This window comes from Trichechus manatus, unplaced genomic scaffold (assembly GCF_000243295.1).
Source record: "Trichechus manatus latirostris isolate Lorelei unplaced genomic scaffold, TriManLat1.0 scaffold00081, whole genome shotgun sequence".
Taxonomy (NCBI): domain Eukaryota; kingdom Metazoa; phylum Chordata; class Mammalia; order Sirenia; family Trichechidae; genus Trichechus; species Trichechus manatus.
In genome coordinates this window covers 10,031,883-10,049,025 of record NW_004444017.1, presented here as the reverse complement: position 1 = coordinate 10,049,025, position 17,143 = coordinate 10,031,883, and positions in this window count along the sequence as shown.

Here is a 17,143-nt window from a genome sequence, read left to right as displayed (position 1 = left end):
ATAGCCCATCAGTTGCTCTTATGCAAGTTCAAGCTGAAACTGAAGAAAGTTAGAACAAGTCCACGAGAGCCAAAGTACGACCTTGAGTATATCCCACCTGAATTTAGAGACCATCTCAAGAATAGGTTTGACACATAGAACACTAATGACAGAAGATCAGACGAGATGTGGAATGACATCAAGGACATCATACATGAAGAAAGCAAGAGGTTATTAAAAAGACAGGAAAGAAAGAAAATACCAAAATGGATGTCAGAAGAGACTCTAAAACTTGCTTTTGAATGTCAGGTAGCTATAGCAAACAAAGAAATGATGAGTAAAAGAACTGAACAGAAGATTTCAAACGGTGGCTGGAGAAGACAAAGTAAAGTATTATAATGATATGTGCAAAGAGCTGGAGATAGAAAACTAAAAGGGAAGAACACGCTGGACATTTCTCAAGCTGAAAGAACTGAAGAAAAAATTCAAGTCTCGAGTTGCAGTAGTGAAGGATTCTACGGGGAAAATATTAAACAACGCAGGAAGTATCAAAAGAAGGTCGAAGGAATATACAGAGTCATTATACCGAAAAGAATTGGTTAAACATTCAACCATTTCAGGAGGTAGCATATGATCAGGAACTGATGGTGCTGAAGGAAGAAGTCCAAGCTGCACTGAAGGCATAGGTGAAAAACAAGGCTCCAGGAATTGATGGAATATCGACGGAATCAATGCTGGAAGTGCCCACTCATCTATGCCAAAGAAATTTGGAAGATAATTACCTGGCCAATCGACTGGAAGAGATCCATGTTTACGCCGATTCCCAAGAAAGGTGATCCAACTGAATGTGGAAATTATTGAACAACATCATTAATATCACACGCAAATAAAATCTTGCTAAAGATCATTCAAAAGCAGCTGCAGCAGTAGACTGACAGGGAACTGCCAGAAATTCAAGCCAGATTCAGAAGAGGACATGTACCAGGGATATCATTGCTGATGTCAGATGGATTCTGAGTGAAAGCAGAGAATACCAGAAAGATGTTTACTTGTGTTTTATTGACTATGTAAAGGCATTTGACTATGTGGATCATAACAAATTATATATAACATTGTGAAGAATGGGAATTCTGGAACACTTAATTGTGCTCATGAGGAGCCTGTACATAGATCAAGAGGCAGTCATTCGAACAGAACAAGGGGTTACTGCATGGTTTAAAGTCAGGAAAGGTGTGTGCCAGGGTTGTATCTTTTCACCATACCTATTCAATCTGTATGCTGAGAAAATCATCTGAGAAGCTGGACTATATGAAGAAGAGTATGACATCAAGATTGGAGAAGGACTCATTAACAACCGGCATTATGCAGAAGACACAACCTTGGACTTGAAGCACTAACTGATGAAGATCAAAGACCACAGCCTTCAGTATGGATTACACCTCCACATAAAGAAAACAAAAATCCTCACTACTGGACCAATAAGCAACATCATGATAAATGGAGAAAAGATTGAAGTTGTCAAGGATCTCATTTTACTTGGATCTGTAATCAGTGTCCATGGAAGCAGCAGTCAAGAAATCAAAAGATGCATTGCATTGGGCAAAGCTGCTGCAAAAGATCTCTTTAAAGTGTTGAAAAGCAAAGATGTCAACTTGAAGACTAAGACGCACCTGGCCCAAGCCTTGGTGTTTTCAATCACCTCCTATACATGCAAAAGCTGGACAATGAATAATGAATTTGAACTGCCAACCTTTTCGTTAGCAGCTGAACGCTTAACCACTGTGCCATCAGGGCCTTGTGTCATACCTTTATAGATAGTTTTAAATCAGAGTGTGTAAGTCTTTGTTCTTTTTTAAGATTACCTTGCCTATTCTTGTTGTTGTTGTTGTTAGATGCCCTAGAGTCAGTTCTGACTCATAGCGACCCTATGTACAACAGAATGAAACACTGCCCAGTCCTGTGCCATCCTCACAATCCTTGCCATGTTGAGCCCATTGTTGCAGCCATTGTGCCAATTTATCTCCTTGAGGGTCTTCCTCTTTTTCACTGACCCTCTACTAAGCATGATATCCTTCTCCAGGGACTCATCCCTCCTCATAACACATCCAAAGTATGTGAAACGTAGTCTCCCCATCTTTGCTTCTAAGGAGCATTCAGGCTGTACTTCTTCCAAGACAGATTTGCTCGTTCTTCTGGCAGTCCCTGGTATATTCAATATTCTTCTCCAACACCATAACTCAAAGGCGTCAATTCTTGGATCTTCCTTATTCATTGTCCTGCTTTCACATGCATATGAGGCTATTGAAAACACCATGGCTGGGGTCAAGTGCACCTTAGTCCTTAAGTGACATCTTTCCTTTTTAACACTTTAAAGAGATCTTTTGCAGCAGATTTGCCTGATGCAATGTATCCTTTGATTTCTTGACTGCTGCTTCCATGGGTGTTGGTTGTGGATCCAAGTAAAATGGAATCCTTGACAAATTCATTATTTTCTCTATTTATCATGATGTTGCTTATTGGTCCAGTTGTGAAGATTTTTGTTTTCTTTATGTTGAGGTGTAATCCATACTAAAGGCTGTGGTCTTTGATCTTCATCAGTAAGTGCTTTCAAGACCAGGTGAGTTGTGGGATGACATTAAGAACATCATACGTGAAGAAAGCAAATGTCATTAAAAAGACATTTTATCCTGAATAGGAGTATGGGTTGCACGAGTATATACATTTATCAAAACTTATTAAATGTATACAAAACATCTGAGAATTTCAGATTCTCTGAAATTATACCTTGCTTAATTATACCTCAATTTTAAAAAAATGCTCCTGAGTTTCTGTCCATTAAATTCTGTTGTAAGCTGCAGATTAATCTAAAATATTTCATCAGCAATCATAAATAAAAAAAAAAATCCCTTTGCCGTCGAGTCTATTCCGACTCATAGCGAACCTGTAGGACAGAGTAGAACTGCCCCATAGGGTTTCCAAGAAGTGCCTGGTGGATTCGAACTGCCGACCTTTTGGTTAGCAGCCGTAGCTCTTAACCACTATGCCACCAGGGTTTCCTCAGCAATGATAGATGCTACTAAAATATTGGCATTGACAATTTAGCCTAAAATGTTTTACTCTCCAGAGTCCACCTGAATGCTCTTATTTGTCTTCAAAATCTAATGTCAGGGCTCACTTCCTTTAACAAGTACTAACTAGATCCACCCAAACTGACCACCATGATCCACTGTGCATTCCTCATATCCATACCTATGACAAGAATTTCTCTTATGTTTTTGTTTGTTTGTTTGTTTGCTTTAATATTTATCTCTCCGATGTCATTATGTAGTATTTGGTAGGCACTCCATAAATGTTTATTTCACAACTAAATTGCAATATTTGTGTTTTTACCTCACATTTACCAAGAGAATCTGCCATTTTCTTATACTTATAAGCGATCTAAGTTGCGTTGAGGCTCATTGAAGTGACATTCATCTCAGGTTCTATTAATTAGTCTGTCCCATATAAGTATACATCCTCCTTACTTGACAAATTTACTCGAACGTCTAATAGGCACCTCAAATTTAATATATCCACAATGGACCAATTTCCATTTCTCTCTTTAATACTGTTTCTCCTCCAGGCTTCCCCAATTGGTTAGTAGTTCCAACTCCTATTTACTCAAGTCAAAAAATCTAAGAGTCATCCTTGATTCCTCCCTATCATATCTTTTCCTCTTCCCAGCCAATCAATTAGCAAGTCCTGCTGGTTTTGCCTCTAAAATATATCCCAACCCTTCTACAACTTTCCCTCTTCAGCTCTTAGGCCAAGTGACCATCTTCTTTTGTCTGTGTTTTTGTTATAACCACCTAGTTGAACTCCTTGCTATATATTTGCCCTACTTCAATCCAGTAACTACATAGCAGCCACAGTGATCTACATATATGAGTCACATCATGTTTTTCACTCTTAGAACTTTTCAATGGCTTCCCATTGCTCTTAGAATAAAATACAAATTTCTTAGCAGTGCCTACAGGGTACCACATGACCTGGTCCTTGTGTCTTTTCATTTACCACAAGTCATCCCCTAGGCCATTCCTATGTTAAACTCCAGCATCATCCTTTTCTTCTCCTTGTACCTGCCGTGCTGCAGTAGAATGGATCACTTTTTTGTGGCCGTTCTCACCATTGTCTTGTAACCTCCAGCCCAGTGATGGGACAGGACTGTGCAAATATGGTAATTGTGGCCCACCAAAGGGATTGGTCAGCTTTGCAATCCCGCTGGGCTTCAAATGAGCGACCCCAGAGGCAGGAAGGAGAAGAGCCCACCACCACCAAGGAAGGAGAGACCCAGAGGAGACAGCACAGGAGCCAGAAAGCTGAGTGCCTTTGGGCAGAGACTGAGGGCCAGGGAGAGGCATGCCTGCGAGCATGGCTGGGAAGAGGCTGTCCTGATGGAAGAGCTGTATCCTTGAGTGTTCCTGAGCCTGAATTGTGACCTGTTATTTCCCTAATAAACCACATAATCGTGAGTATGTTCTTTGAGTTCTGTGTGGCCATCGTAAGGAATTATCCAGCCCAGCAGAGAAGGATAGAGTGCTATGGGAAGGACGGTTGGTGTCAGAGTTGGTAAAGCTGGCAGAGACAGGAGGTACATCTGACCTCCGCCTCTTACATTTCTCTTTTCTATGTTCCCCACTGGAATATAATCTCTGTGAGGATGGGCCTTGACTGCCTGGTGCACTTTTTTAAACCCAGGACAGAGCACCGAGCCAGGCACATAGTCAGTCCTCAATAAATACCTGATGAATGAATAAATACACAGGTAATTTTTTTAATCAACAAGCATTATTATCCAGGTTTCCCATACATTTTAAAGATTGTTTGGCTAGATTTTCTAGCTTGTCTTTTTCTGGTTAGCTCATTCCCAATTTACTTCATATTTTTCACTTCTCTAAGCAGTTTTATGCTACAGCAATACTCTCACTGGTGTTTTCAACACCTCTTAATTTAGTATCATCTGCAGATTTCATTAATTTATTGTTTACTGCCTGTTGAAGATCATTAATGAAGATGTTAAATAAGAAGAAAGTAACATCATTCCCTATGTACTGCAGCAGAATTACTAATCACTTAGAAAATGCTGAAAAAAAAAAAAAAAAAAGTTTCCCTGCATATATAGAGCCTGTACTGAGAATATTAAACTAAATACATTTTATTCAATTCATTCATTCATATATACAAATATTCAAAACCCTCATTTAAGCCCCAAGGCCATGGAGAGAGGAAGAAGAAAACAAATTAACTAGTTCACAAAGACCTAGCTGTCTAGTGTGTTGACTCTGTTACAAAAATATGTATAATGTCTTTGGGAATGAGCATTATTCAAGAACAACTTCATAAAGGAAGAAATGATTAAGTAAATATTTGAAAAATTAGAAGTTCAAAAGTGGGTGCAGAAGTGTGGACAGTAAGGCAGGTAATGAGGAGGGAAGGGAATTCTAGATAGAGGAAACAGCAAATAAAAAAAAAAAACATAGAGCAGAGGTCAGCAAACTACAGCCCGTGGGCCAAATCCAACCACCACTTGTTTTTGTAAATAAAGTTTTATTGGAAGATACTCATATCTATTTGTTTACTTATCATCAATACTGTTTCACACTTGAAGAGCAGAGTTGAGTAGTTGTGACAGAGACCGTATGATTTGCAAAGACGAAAATATTTACTATCTGGCCCCTTAGAGAAAAAGTTTGTTGGCCCTGACACAGAGGCACAAGAAAGTACAATGTATCTAGGGAATAGGGAGTAGTTTTTGAGGCATTGTTTATGCGGGGGAAGGCAATAAATGAAGACAGTTGGTAGGAGCCAGATGTGAAGGGGCTCACAGCCCAGGCAAAGGGTTAACATAGAGGAATGTATGTTAGATAATCAGATGCACTGCAAAGGAAGATCGGAGGAGAGAGACTGGAAGCTGAAAGGCCAAAGAAGTGGCAATGAAAGAGACTAGGTGAGAGAAAATGAGTGTTTTGGTTCCTGTGATTATTTAAATGGGGAGGAAAGATGCCAATTGGAAGGATTTTTTAAGAAGATATAAATCATTATAACTTTGTGAACATTTTGGCTTTGAAGAGTATGAAAAGAAAGGGGGAACAGATAATAGCTCCAGGATCTCTGAATTGGATGAATTGGTGAATGATGGTGCCTTCCTCCAAGACTGAGATTCTAGGGGAAGAGTTTTGAGAGAAAGGAAGGATATAAGTTGAACTTGGACATTTTGAACTTGAGATGACTGTGAGATATCCAAATGAGGCTGTCTTGTGAACATCTGGATATATATATAGATCTGGAGAAATAGGGAGAGAGGTCTGATGGAATAAACAGATTTGGAAATCACTAGATGATAACCAAAGCTGTGATTCCTGGTGAGCTTGCTGAAGGAAAGCACAGATGGTGAGAGACAGGAAAGAGATGGAGTGGCTAGAAGAGGGATGAAAGAATTGAACCCTTAAAGAACAACAGCCAGGTATATGTAGTGTAAGAAGATCTTGCCAATAGGTTTATAAGGGTGGTTAAACATGGAAAGAATAACTGATATCTCAGGTGTCACATAAATTTGAATCCTTATCTGACATAGGTGAGTCAAACTCTTTACATGTATGTCTTTTGATGCTTTCTTCATTTGAATAAAAGATAACTAGGTCCCTCACACAACTTCAACCCAGAATGAAGAGCATGCTTGAAGAGCATACTGTTTAAAGTGCCCAAATGCAAGGGCTAATTGAAAGGCCTTGGGCTATCACATTTCAGGGGTGGGGGAGGTGAGGGGTTACCAGGGAGGCACCAATGAATGGCTCATGCTATTGCTCCTCTACGTGTCTGTCAGTTTGATGTACTGTGAGGGCTTGCGTGTTGCTGTGATGCTGGAAACTATGCCACCAGTACTCAGGTGCCAGCCGGGTCACCCAGGGCGGAAAGGTTTCAGCTGACGTTCAAGACTAAGACAGACCAGGCAGTCTACTTCTGAAAAGAATTAGCCAGTGAAAACCTTATCAATAGCAGCAGAACATTGTCTGATGTAGTGCTGGAAGTTGACACTCCCAGGTTGGAAGGCACTCGAAAAACGACTGGGGAAGAGCTGCCTCCTCAATGTAGAGTCAACCTTAATGATGTGGATGGAGTCAAGCTTTTGGGACCTTCATCTGCTGATGTGGCACAACTCAAAATGGGAAGAAACAGCTGCAAACATCCATTAATAATCAACAACCTGGAATGTACAAAGTATGAATCTAGGAAAATTGGAAATTTGTCAGAAATGAAATGAAACACATGAACATTGATATCTTAGGCATTAGTGAGCTGAAAGGGACTGGTATTGGCCATTTTGAATCAGACAATCATATGGTCTACTATGCCAGGAATGACAACTTGGAGAGGAATGGTGTTGCATTCATCGTCAGAAAGAACATTTCAAGATCTATCCTGTAGTATAATGCTATCAGTGATAGGAAAATATCCATATGCCTACAAGGAAGACCAGTTAATACAACTATTACTCAAACTTACACATCAACCACTAAGGTCAAAGATGAAGAAATTGAAGATTTTTACCAACTTCTGCAGTCTGAAATTGATCGAACACGCAATCAGGATACATGGATAATTACTGGAGATTGGAATGTGAAAGTTGGAAACAAAGAAGGATCGGTAGTTGAAAAATACGGCCTTGGTGATAGAAATGATGCTGGAGAGATTGCATGATACAATTTTGCAAGACCAACAGCTTCTTCGTTGCAAATACAATTTTTCACCAACATAAACAGTGATTATACACATGGACCTCGCCAGATGGAATACACAGGAATCAAATTGACTACATCTGTGGAAAGAGACGATGGAAAAGCTCAGTATCATCAGTCAGAAAAAGGCCAGGGGCTGACTGTGGAACAGACCATCAATTGCTCCTATGCAACTTCAAGTTGAAACTGAAGAAAATTAGAACAAGTGCACGAGAGCCAAAGTATGACCTTGAGTACATCCCACCTGAATTTAGAGACCATCTCAGGAATAGATTTGATGTGTTGAACACTAATGACTGAAGACCAAACGAGTTGTGGAATGATATCAAGGACATCACACATGAAGAAAGCAAGAGGTCATTAAAAAGACAGAAAAGAAAGAAAATATCAAAATGGATGTCAGAAGAGACTCTGAAACTTGCTATTGAACGTTGAGTAGCTAAAGCAAAAGGAAGAAATGATGAAGTAAAAGAAGTGAACAGAAGATTTCAAAGGGCGGCTCGAGAAGACAAAGTAAAGTATTATAATGACATGTGCAAAGAGCTGGAGATAGAAAACCAAAAGGGAAGAACACGCTGGGCATTTCTCAAGCCAAAAGAACTGAAGAAAAAATTCAAGCCTCAAGTTGCAATAGTGAAGGATTCTACGGGGAAAATATTAAACGACGCAGGAAACATCAAAAGAAGATGGAAGGAATATACAGAGTCATTATACCAAAAAGAATTGGTTGACGTTCAACCATTTCAGGAGGTAGCATATGATCAGGTACTGATGGTACTGAAGGAAGAAGTCCAAGCTGCACTGAAGGCATTGGCGAAAAACAAGGCTCCAGGAACTGACGGAATATCCACTGAGATGTTTCAACAAACAGAAGCAGCACTGGAAATGCTCACTTGTCTATGCCAAAGAAACTTGGAAGACAGCTACCTGGCCAACCGACTGGAAGAGATACATATTTATGCCTATTCCCAGGAAAGGTGATCCAACCTAATGTGGAAATTATTGAACAATATCATTAATATCACACGCAAGTAAAATTTTGCTAAAGATCATTATAAAGCAGCTGCAGAAGTATATTGAAAGGAACTGTCAGAAATTCAAGTTGGATTCAGAAGAGGATGTGAAACTAGGAATATCATTGTTGAGGTCAGATGGGTTCTGGCTGAAAGCTGAGAATACCAGAAAGATGTTTACCTGTGTTTTATTGACTATGTAAAGGCATTTGACTGTGTGTATCATAACAAATTATGGATAACATTGCAAAGAATGGGAATTCCAGAACACTTAATTGTGCTCATGAGGATCCTGTACATAGATCGAAAGGCAGTTGTTCGGACAGAACAAGGGGCTCTACTTTGTGGTTTAAAGTCAGGAAAGGTGTCTGTAAGGTTGTATCTTTTCACCATACCTATTCAATCTGTATGCTGAGCAAATAATCTGAGAAGCTGGACTACATGAAGAAGAAAGGGGCATCAGGATTAGAGGAAGACTCATTAACAACCTGCGATATACAGATGACACAAAATTGCTTGCTGAAAGTGAAGAGGACTTGAAACACTTACTGGTGAAGATCAAAGACCACAGCCATCAGTATGGATTACACCTCAACATAAAGAAAACAAAAATCCTCACAAGTGGACCAATAAGCAACATCATGATAAATGGAGAAAAGATTGAAGTTGTCAAGGATTTCATTTTACTTGGATCCACAATCAACACCCATGGAAGCAGCAGTCAGGAAACCAAAAGATGCATTGCATTGGGCAAATCTCCTGCAAAAGACCTCTTTAAAGTGCTGAAAAGCAAAAATGTGAGCCTGACCCAAGCCATGGTATTTTCAATCACATCATATGCATGTGAAAGCTGGACAATGAATAACCAAAGAAGAACTGATAATTTTGAATTGAGGTGTTGGCAAAGAATATTGAACATACCATGGACTGCCAAAAGAACAAACAAATCTGTCTTGGAAGAAGTACAACCAGAACGCTCCTTAGAAGCAAGGATGGCGAGACTACGTTTTACATACTTTGGACATGTTGTCAGGAGAGATCAGTCCTTGGAGAAGGATATCATGCTTGGTAAATTACAGGCTCAGCGAAAAAAAGGAAGACCCTCAACGAGATGGATTGACACAGTGGCTGAAACAATGGGCTCAAGCATAACAACAACTGTGAGCATGGCGCAGGACCGGGCAGTGTTTCATTCTGTAGAACACAGGGTCGCTATGAGTTGTAGCCAACTCGACAGCACCTAACAACAACGACAACATTGCTCTTCTAAGTTAAATGTCCAAGTAGGAATTTTTCCTCTCTTTAAAGATGCAGAAAAATTCAAGCATTTATTGAACTCTTGCTGTGTATTAGGCATGGTGTTCTGTTCAATTACAGAATATTCAAGCTGAAGGTGCTCTCGGAGATCACCTGCTTCACAGGTTGCAAACTGTGCCCTTTAGAGTCCTAGGCATGCCTTCTTGGGTGCCAGACCCCATTCCCTGTGGTAGAGCCCAGATACTTACTTGTTGTTTTTCCAGGGTACAGAGAGATACCATATTTCTCAGCCTTCCTTGCAGTGAGGTGTGATGAAGTGATGTGTCCACTTCCAGGCCTGAATTATAAAAACATCCTACAGGTCATCCTTTCTCTCTTTTCCTATTTGCTAGCTGGCATCAAAACCTAGGGCCACTTTGGAGGCCCCATGACAAAGGTGGCAGAGGCCATCCAGTGACCATGTGGAGAGACGTTTAACCACCAAGCCCCCACTCTCAGCTACAGATTGACTTTATGAGAAATAAACTTCTGTTTTGTTACATCACTAAGATTCAGGGTTATTTGTTATAGGACTAGAGTTAATATCTTGACTAAACCACTCCGCATCAATTTAAACTGAATGAAGAACTTTCACATAAGTATGTGTTTGAAAAAAAGAAAGAATTCACTACTAATAATGTTAGAAAACTTTTGCTCTAATTTAAGCTTTCCTTTTCAAAAAATGGACTGAGGTGCAGACAAGTTAACTATCTTGCCGATGCCACCCATTGAATATCTACATGGTTACGCTGACTTAGGGAGGAGTTGTCCCACGAAAGTCAGTGGTACATATGGTGTCACTTACCACTAAGAGAGACCAAACTGAAGTGAAATATAGTGATTGTTTAATTGATCTACTTACCCCTGCCAGTAACAGAAGGGAGAAAACACTGAGCTGATAAGAAACAGTGCTAGACCTCAAAATCATGGTAACCAATAGTACCAAGGAATTTCTACTTATGAATCATAGAAAATTAAAGTTATATAAGGTGTTTCAACAGTAAGAGAGGAAAGAAGACCAGAATTTTGGGGTTAAAATCCTTGTGGATTCTAGTATTTTCTATTACACCAGAAAGATGTGATGAATTTCTGTACTTTGTCTATGGTTGGGATAGAAAAGAATAATGGAATCTTAGAGATGGAAAGGACCTCAGAGATCATCTAATCCAACAAGATGAATAAACTTTTCTTTTCTATTGCCAATAAACTGGTGAAATCTGATGAATACAACTCTTTTGAGTTATAGGTGATCTGATGAATTGATATGGCCATGGTTCAGCATTAGGCACTAGAGTATTTTCACTCCACAAAAAAATAAAGTTTTTTCATAAACAAAGTCAATTTAAGTTAGGCAGCTTTCATCACGTTTATGAATATACTATCAATGTGGGAACGTAAAAAGAAAAAATACACCCTGGAACAGAAATAGATGAACTTTTACTTGCTTCCCTTTGAGGCTTTAACAGTCAGAAAATGTTATAATTCTCTACTTATTCTTTCTTAAAAGAAATTATTTTTGAAGGTGACTCTATGTGGGGATGTATGCCCTTTAAACATGGCTGCACAGGCCTCTATGCTGCACAGCATGTTGAGACTTGTCATGATTTGTTTTCCCAAACCTATTGTCCCTTTACTGATTGTCTTGTTTACCTGAATTCCTTCTCCCTTGCCCACACCCAAAGCCCATTGTTTTGTTAATTGCTTTATTGCTTGCTGTATTGACTATAAAATAAACTCCTGGGACTGAAGCAGGGTCGACTCCTCAGAGTGACCCTCCTGGCCCCACTTCTCTGTAAGAGTTGTGCAGTTGATTACTGTCTTCGCCTTCCCGATTACCGTCGCCGCTGCGACAGATGGTGTCCCGTGTGAGGGACTGCGACAACTCTAGAACATTTTCAAGAAGCTATTGTGAAATGCACTTAAGAAACAAGAATTTCTTAATGGCTGATGATCCTTGTCTAATAATGAAAAACACTTTTTAAAAAATCTTCTACCTTCGACAATGTTAAAACTATACTAAAGAGAGAATGCTGTGCTTCCAGATGGCCTTTGCTCCGGCACCTACTTACAATTCCCAGAGCTCTTAGTTCTCCTCAGAGGGGGATTTAATCCTGGTCACTATCATTAATTTAGTCAAAGATACTTTTTAAAACATATCAGTTCACAAGAAGTCGTACAGAAGCGGAGTGTTCATCAGATGTTCTCAAACCTAGTTGCACATCGCAACCACCAGAAAGAGCTTTAGAAAGATATAGATTACCAAGTCCTACCCACAACCACTGATTAAGTAGGTCATGTAGGGACCTGAGAATACAGACTTTTTTTTTTCCTCTTCAAACTTCCCAAGTGATTCTGGTATGTAGTTGGGTTTGGAACTCACTTATGCAAATCATCAAATTTTATAATAACAGAAAAGTTACTTGCATCATTAGTGCCTCCTCCTTATCTATTGAATGCCAAGTGTATGATAATGATATAATTTTTAAAAGAAAAGGCTTTCTCTTTATTATATCAAAAATAAAGAGGGCTTGCGCCCAGATTATCTCCTAAAATACAGTATCTCTAGGATAGATGATGCAAAAGCAAACATTTGTTATCTGACACTGTCTGACAATAGCTATCATTTGTTAGTTAATTATATTCTGGAAAACTAAGAGTTGAAAGGACTCGTCTACATTGTATTTTGGATGGACCAGTTATTATTTTCATCTTTTTTTTTTTCTTCTTATTTAAGATTAGAGACTAGAGGGTGGCCATTAGCTTTTCATAGCAGACATGGTGGTTTGCTTTCCATCCACTCAGTGGAGGCTACTGCTTATTTTATTTTTGGTGTATTGCACTGTTTTTCTAGCCACAGGCACAATTACAAATCACCCTATAAATTGCTTTCATAACTAGAGCTCCAAGGGGGATTCAACAAGGTTTTCTGGATGTAATTACCCAATTGGAAGTTAGCCAGATTCCCAGGACTGCAACCCTTACACTTGTGAACAGGACTATTTGATTGTTAATAATCACACCCAGTCAGCAACTTGGTATTTAGAAATCCTTAGAAAGGAACTTAATGCTCCATGAAAAAACATGAGCAATATCACAAGAGGAGTACTATTTCCATAGAGCTACGTATTGGGGTAAGTCCCACCAGCTGACAATATACCAAACCAGTGTTCCAAGTCATCTGTTTTTGCATTTCAGGTGTTTAATAACTGAATGCTGGAACAGATGTGTATTTCTTTGAATTTTCTCCGACTTCATTTTTCTAAGAAATCCCACACCTTTCTCATGGCTTTATTTCTACCTGTTCTGTGTGTCATTTTTCTTCCTTTTCAATGACAATGTTGTTAACGACTTGTCATGGCTCAAGATGTCAAAATATATTCTAATGATTTTTCACACTGAATGCATTTGATTAGTTGCAAGGGGCATCTATTGACACTGCTTGCTGTCATTTACCACTCCAATTTTTTATTTTATTCACAGAATGAGTCTCTCCTCTCTTTACTCTGGACATGTTATTGGAACTGGGCTCCAGTGGGATCTGGTGCTGTTTCCTCTGAGCGCGTCCTGGTTTGGCTGGTTTTCAGTACGGCTTTTTAGACATCATGCTGTCATCCCCACATCCTTTTCCTCTAATTAAAAGTAAAGTTCCTTCAGCAAAACAACTCTTCTCAACGTTGCTCCAAACAAGTCATAAACAAATCTCATCTGGTAGGCCTTCTTTCCTCCTCTCCCAGGAGAGCTGGGCAGTTAATAACTTGAGCTCAGGAGTCACAGTCACAAGGTTTAAATCTAAGCTGAGTTGTTTACCAGCTGTGTGACCTTAGACGACTTGCTTAGCCTCTCTGTACTTCCATTGTCTTATCTGTAAACATGAGGAGACTATAAGTACTTATTATATTGAGTTAAATTGAGGATTTAATAGGTTTACAGTATTATTTACTTTTATTATCTTTCAAGTCCCTGCTCTTCTGTGAAGCCTTCTCTTGCTGCCTCAGGCCACAAATACTCCCACCACCTTATCCTATACTACTTAATGAGTAAATATACATTGACACTTAATAAGCAGGGTAACATACATTGCCACATATACGTAACATCTCCCTCAAGAGATTGTTACTGTTGTTAGATGCCGCCAAGTCAATTCTGACTCATAGCGACCCCATGTGACTGCTCCATAGGGTTTTCTAGGCTGTAATCTTTACAGGAGCAAGTATCCAAGTCTTTCTTCCACAGAGCCGCTGGGTGGACTTGAACCTCCAACCTTTTGGTTAGCAGCCGAGTTTTTAACCATTGCACCACCAAGGCTCCTTTCAAGAGATTGGGCAGCCAGATTTTTAGATTCCTATACTGAACACTATGTTTGGCACATGGTACATAAATAAAAAATATTTTTGACTGTTGATGCTGAGTCTATAAAAAGCTAAAAACAAAAATGGAGAGTTCTCAGAAAAAAACTAAGTCTGACAATACAATTGCAAATAAATCCCACCAAGAAAAGAAGTACCTAAAGAAACCAATTCTCTGAGAAGCTCAAGTTTTAAAAATGGAAATATTCAAAGAATGGTAAGAAGGGCTTTTAACCAGATGAAAGTTACATGGACTTATAAGAACCATGACAGGAAGGCAAAATCCCCAACTGAACTGAGGCTGATGAAAAAAAAAAAAAATGTGAGGGACAACAAAGACGGCTTTTACAGTTTTATTCAGAACATGAAGTTGACAAGGATAAGCAGCTTGCTGCCTTGGGCTGGTGGTATAATTCAACGGATAACCAAGAGGAAAGAGTCCATCTTTGTAAAAGTGGGAGATTTCCAAACTGAAAGGGATGTAGCATAGATTAGTGAAAAGAAACAGTAGCCAGAGGGAGCTAAAGAGCTCTGAGATCAAAGACAAAGAATGGAGACAACTTCAATCTTTTATCTCCGTTTATCATGATGTTGCTTATTGGTACCACTGTGAGGATTTTTGTTTTCTTTATGTTGAGGCGTAATCCACACTGAAGGCTGTGGTCTTTGATCTTCATCAATAAGTGCTTCAAGTCCTCTTCACTTTCAGCAAGCAAGGTTGTGTCATCTGCATATCACAGGTTGTTAATGAGTCTTCCTCCAATCCTGATGCCGAGTTCTTCTTCATAGAGTCCAGCTTCTCGGATTATTTACTCAGCGTGCAGATTATAAGTATGGTTAAAGGATACAACCCTGACACACTCCTTTGCTGACTTTAAACCACACTGTATCTCCTTGTTCTGTTCTAACGACTGCCTCTTGATCTATGTACAGGCTTCTCATGAGCACAATTAAGTGTCTGGAATTACCATTCTTCACAATGTAATCCATAATGTGTTATGATCCACACAGTCAAATGCCTTTACATAGTCAATAAAACACAGGTGAACATCTTTCTGGTATTCTCTGCTTTTAGCCAGGATCCATCAGACATTAGCAATGATATCCCTGGTTCCAGTCCTCTTCTGAATCCAGCTTGAATTTCTGGCAGTTCCTTGTCGATGTACTGCTGCAACTGCTTTTGAATGATCTTCATCAAAATTTTACTTGCTTGTGATAGAATGATATTGTTCTATAATTTCCGCATTTTGTTGGATCACTTTTCTTTGGAATGGGTACAAATATGGATCTCTCCCAGTCGGTTGGCCAGGAAGCTGTCTTCCTAATTTCCTGGCATAGAAGAGTAAGCACCTCCAGCACTGCATCCATTTGTTGAAAAATCTCAATTGGTATTCTGTCAGTTCCTGGAGTCTTGTTTTACACCAATGCCTTCAGTGCAGTTTGGACCTCTTCCTTCAGTACCATAATTTCTTGATCATATGCTACCTCCTGAAATGGTTGAATGTCAACCAATTCTTTTTGGTATAGTGACTCTGTGTATTCCTTCCATCTTCTCATCTTCTTTTGATGCTTCCTGCATCATTTAATATTTTCCCCATAGAGTCCATCAATATTGCAATTCAGGCTTGAATTTTTTCTTCAGTTCTTTCAGTGAGAGAAATGCCGAGAGAGTTCTTCTCTTTTGGTTTTCTATCTCCACGTCCTTCACATTTCATTATAATACTGTGCTTTGTCTTCTCGAGCCATCCCTCGAAATCTCTTGTTCAGCTCTTTTACTTCACCATTTCTTCCTTTCACTTTAGCTACTCTGTTCAAGAGCAACTTTCAGGGTCTCTTCTGACATCCATTTTGGTATTTTCTTTCTTTCCTTTTTAATGACCTCTTTCCTTCTTTATGTATGATGTCTTTGATGACATTCCACAATGTGTCTGGTCTTCTGTCATTAGTGTTCAATGCATCAGATCTATTCTTTAGACGGTCTCTAAATTTAGGTGGGATATACTCAAGGTCATACTTTGGCTTTCGAGGACTTGTTCTAATTTTCCTCAACTTCAACTTGAACTTGTTCTGTAGCTGGCCCCAGGACTTGTTCTGATTGATGATATTGAGCTTCTCCATCATCTCTTTCCACAGATGTAGTCGATTTGATTCCTGTGTATTCCATCTGGTGAGGTTCATGTGTATAGTCGGCATTTATGTTGTTGAAAAAAGTTATTTGCAGTGAAGAAGTCGTTGGTCTTGCAAAATCTATCATGTGATCTCCAGTGTCATTTCTATCACCAAGGCCATATTTTCCACCTACTGATGCTTCTTCTTTGTTTCCAACTTTCACATTCCAATCACCAGTAATTATCAATGCATCTTGATTGCATGTTTGATCAACTTCAGAATGCAGAAGTTGGTAAAAATCTTCAATTTCTTCATCTTTAGCCTAGTGGTTGGTGTGTAAATTTGAATAATAGTCATATTAACTGGTCTTCCTTGTAGGCGTATGGATATTATCCTCACTGACAGCGTACTTCAGGCTAGATCTTGAAATGTTCTTTCTGATGATGAATGTGAAGCCATTCCCAGCATAGTAGACCATATGATTGTCTGATTCAAAGTGGCCAATATCAGTCCATTTCAGCTCACTAAACCAAAAAAAAACCAAACTCATTGCCATCGAGTCGATTCAGACCCATAGCAACCATACAGGACAGAGTAGAACTGCCCCATAGAGTTTCCAAGGAGT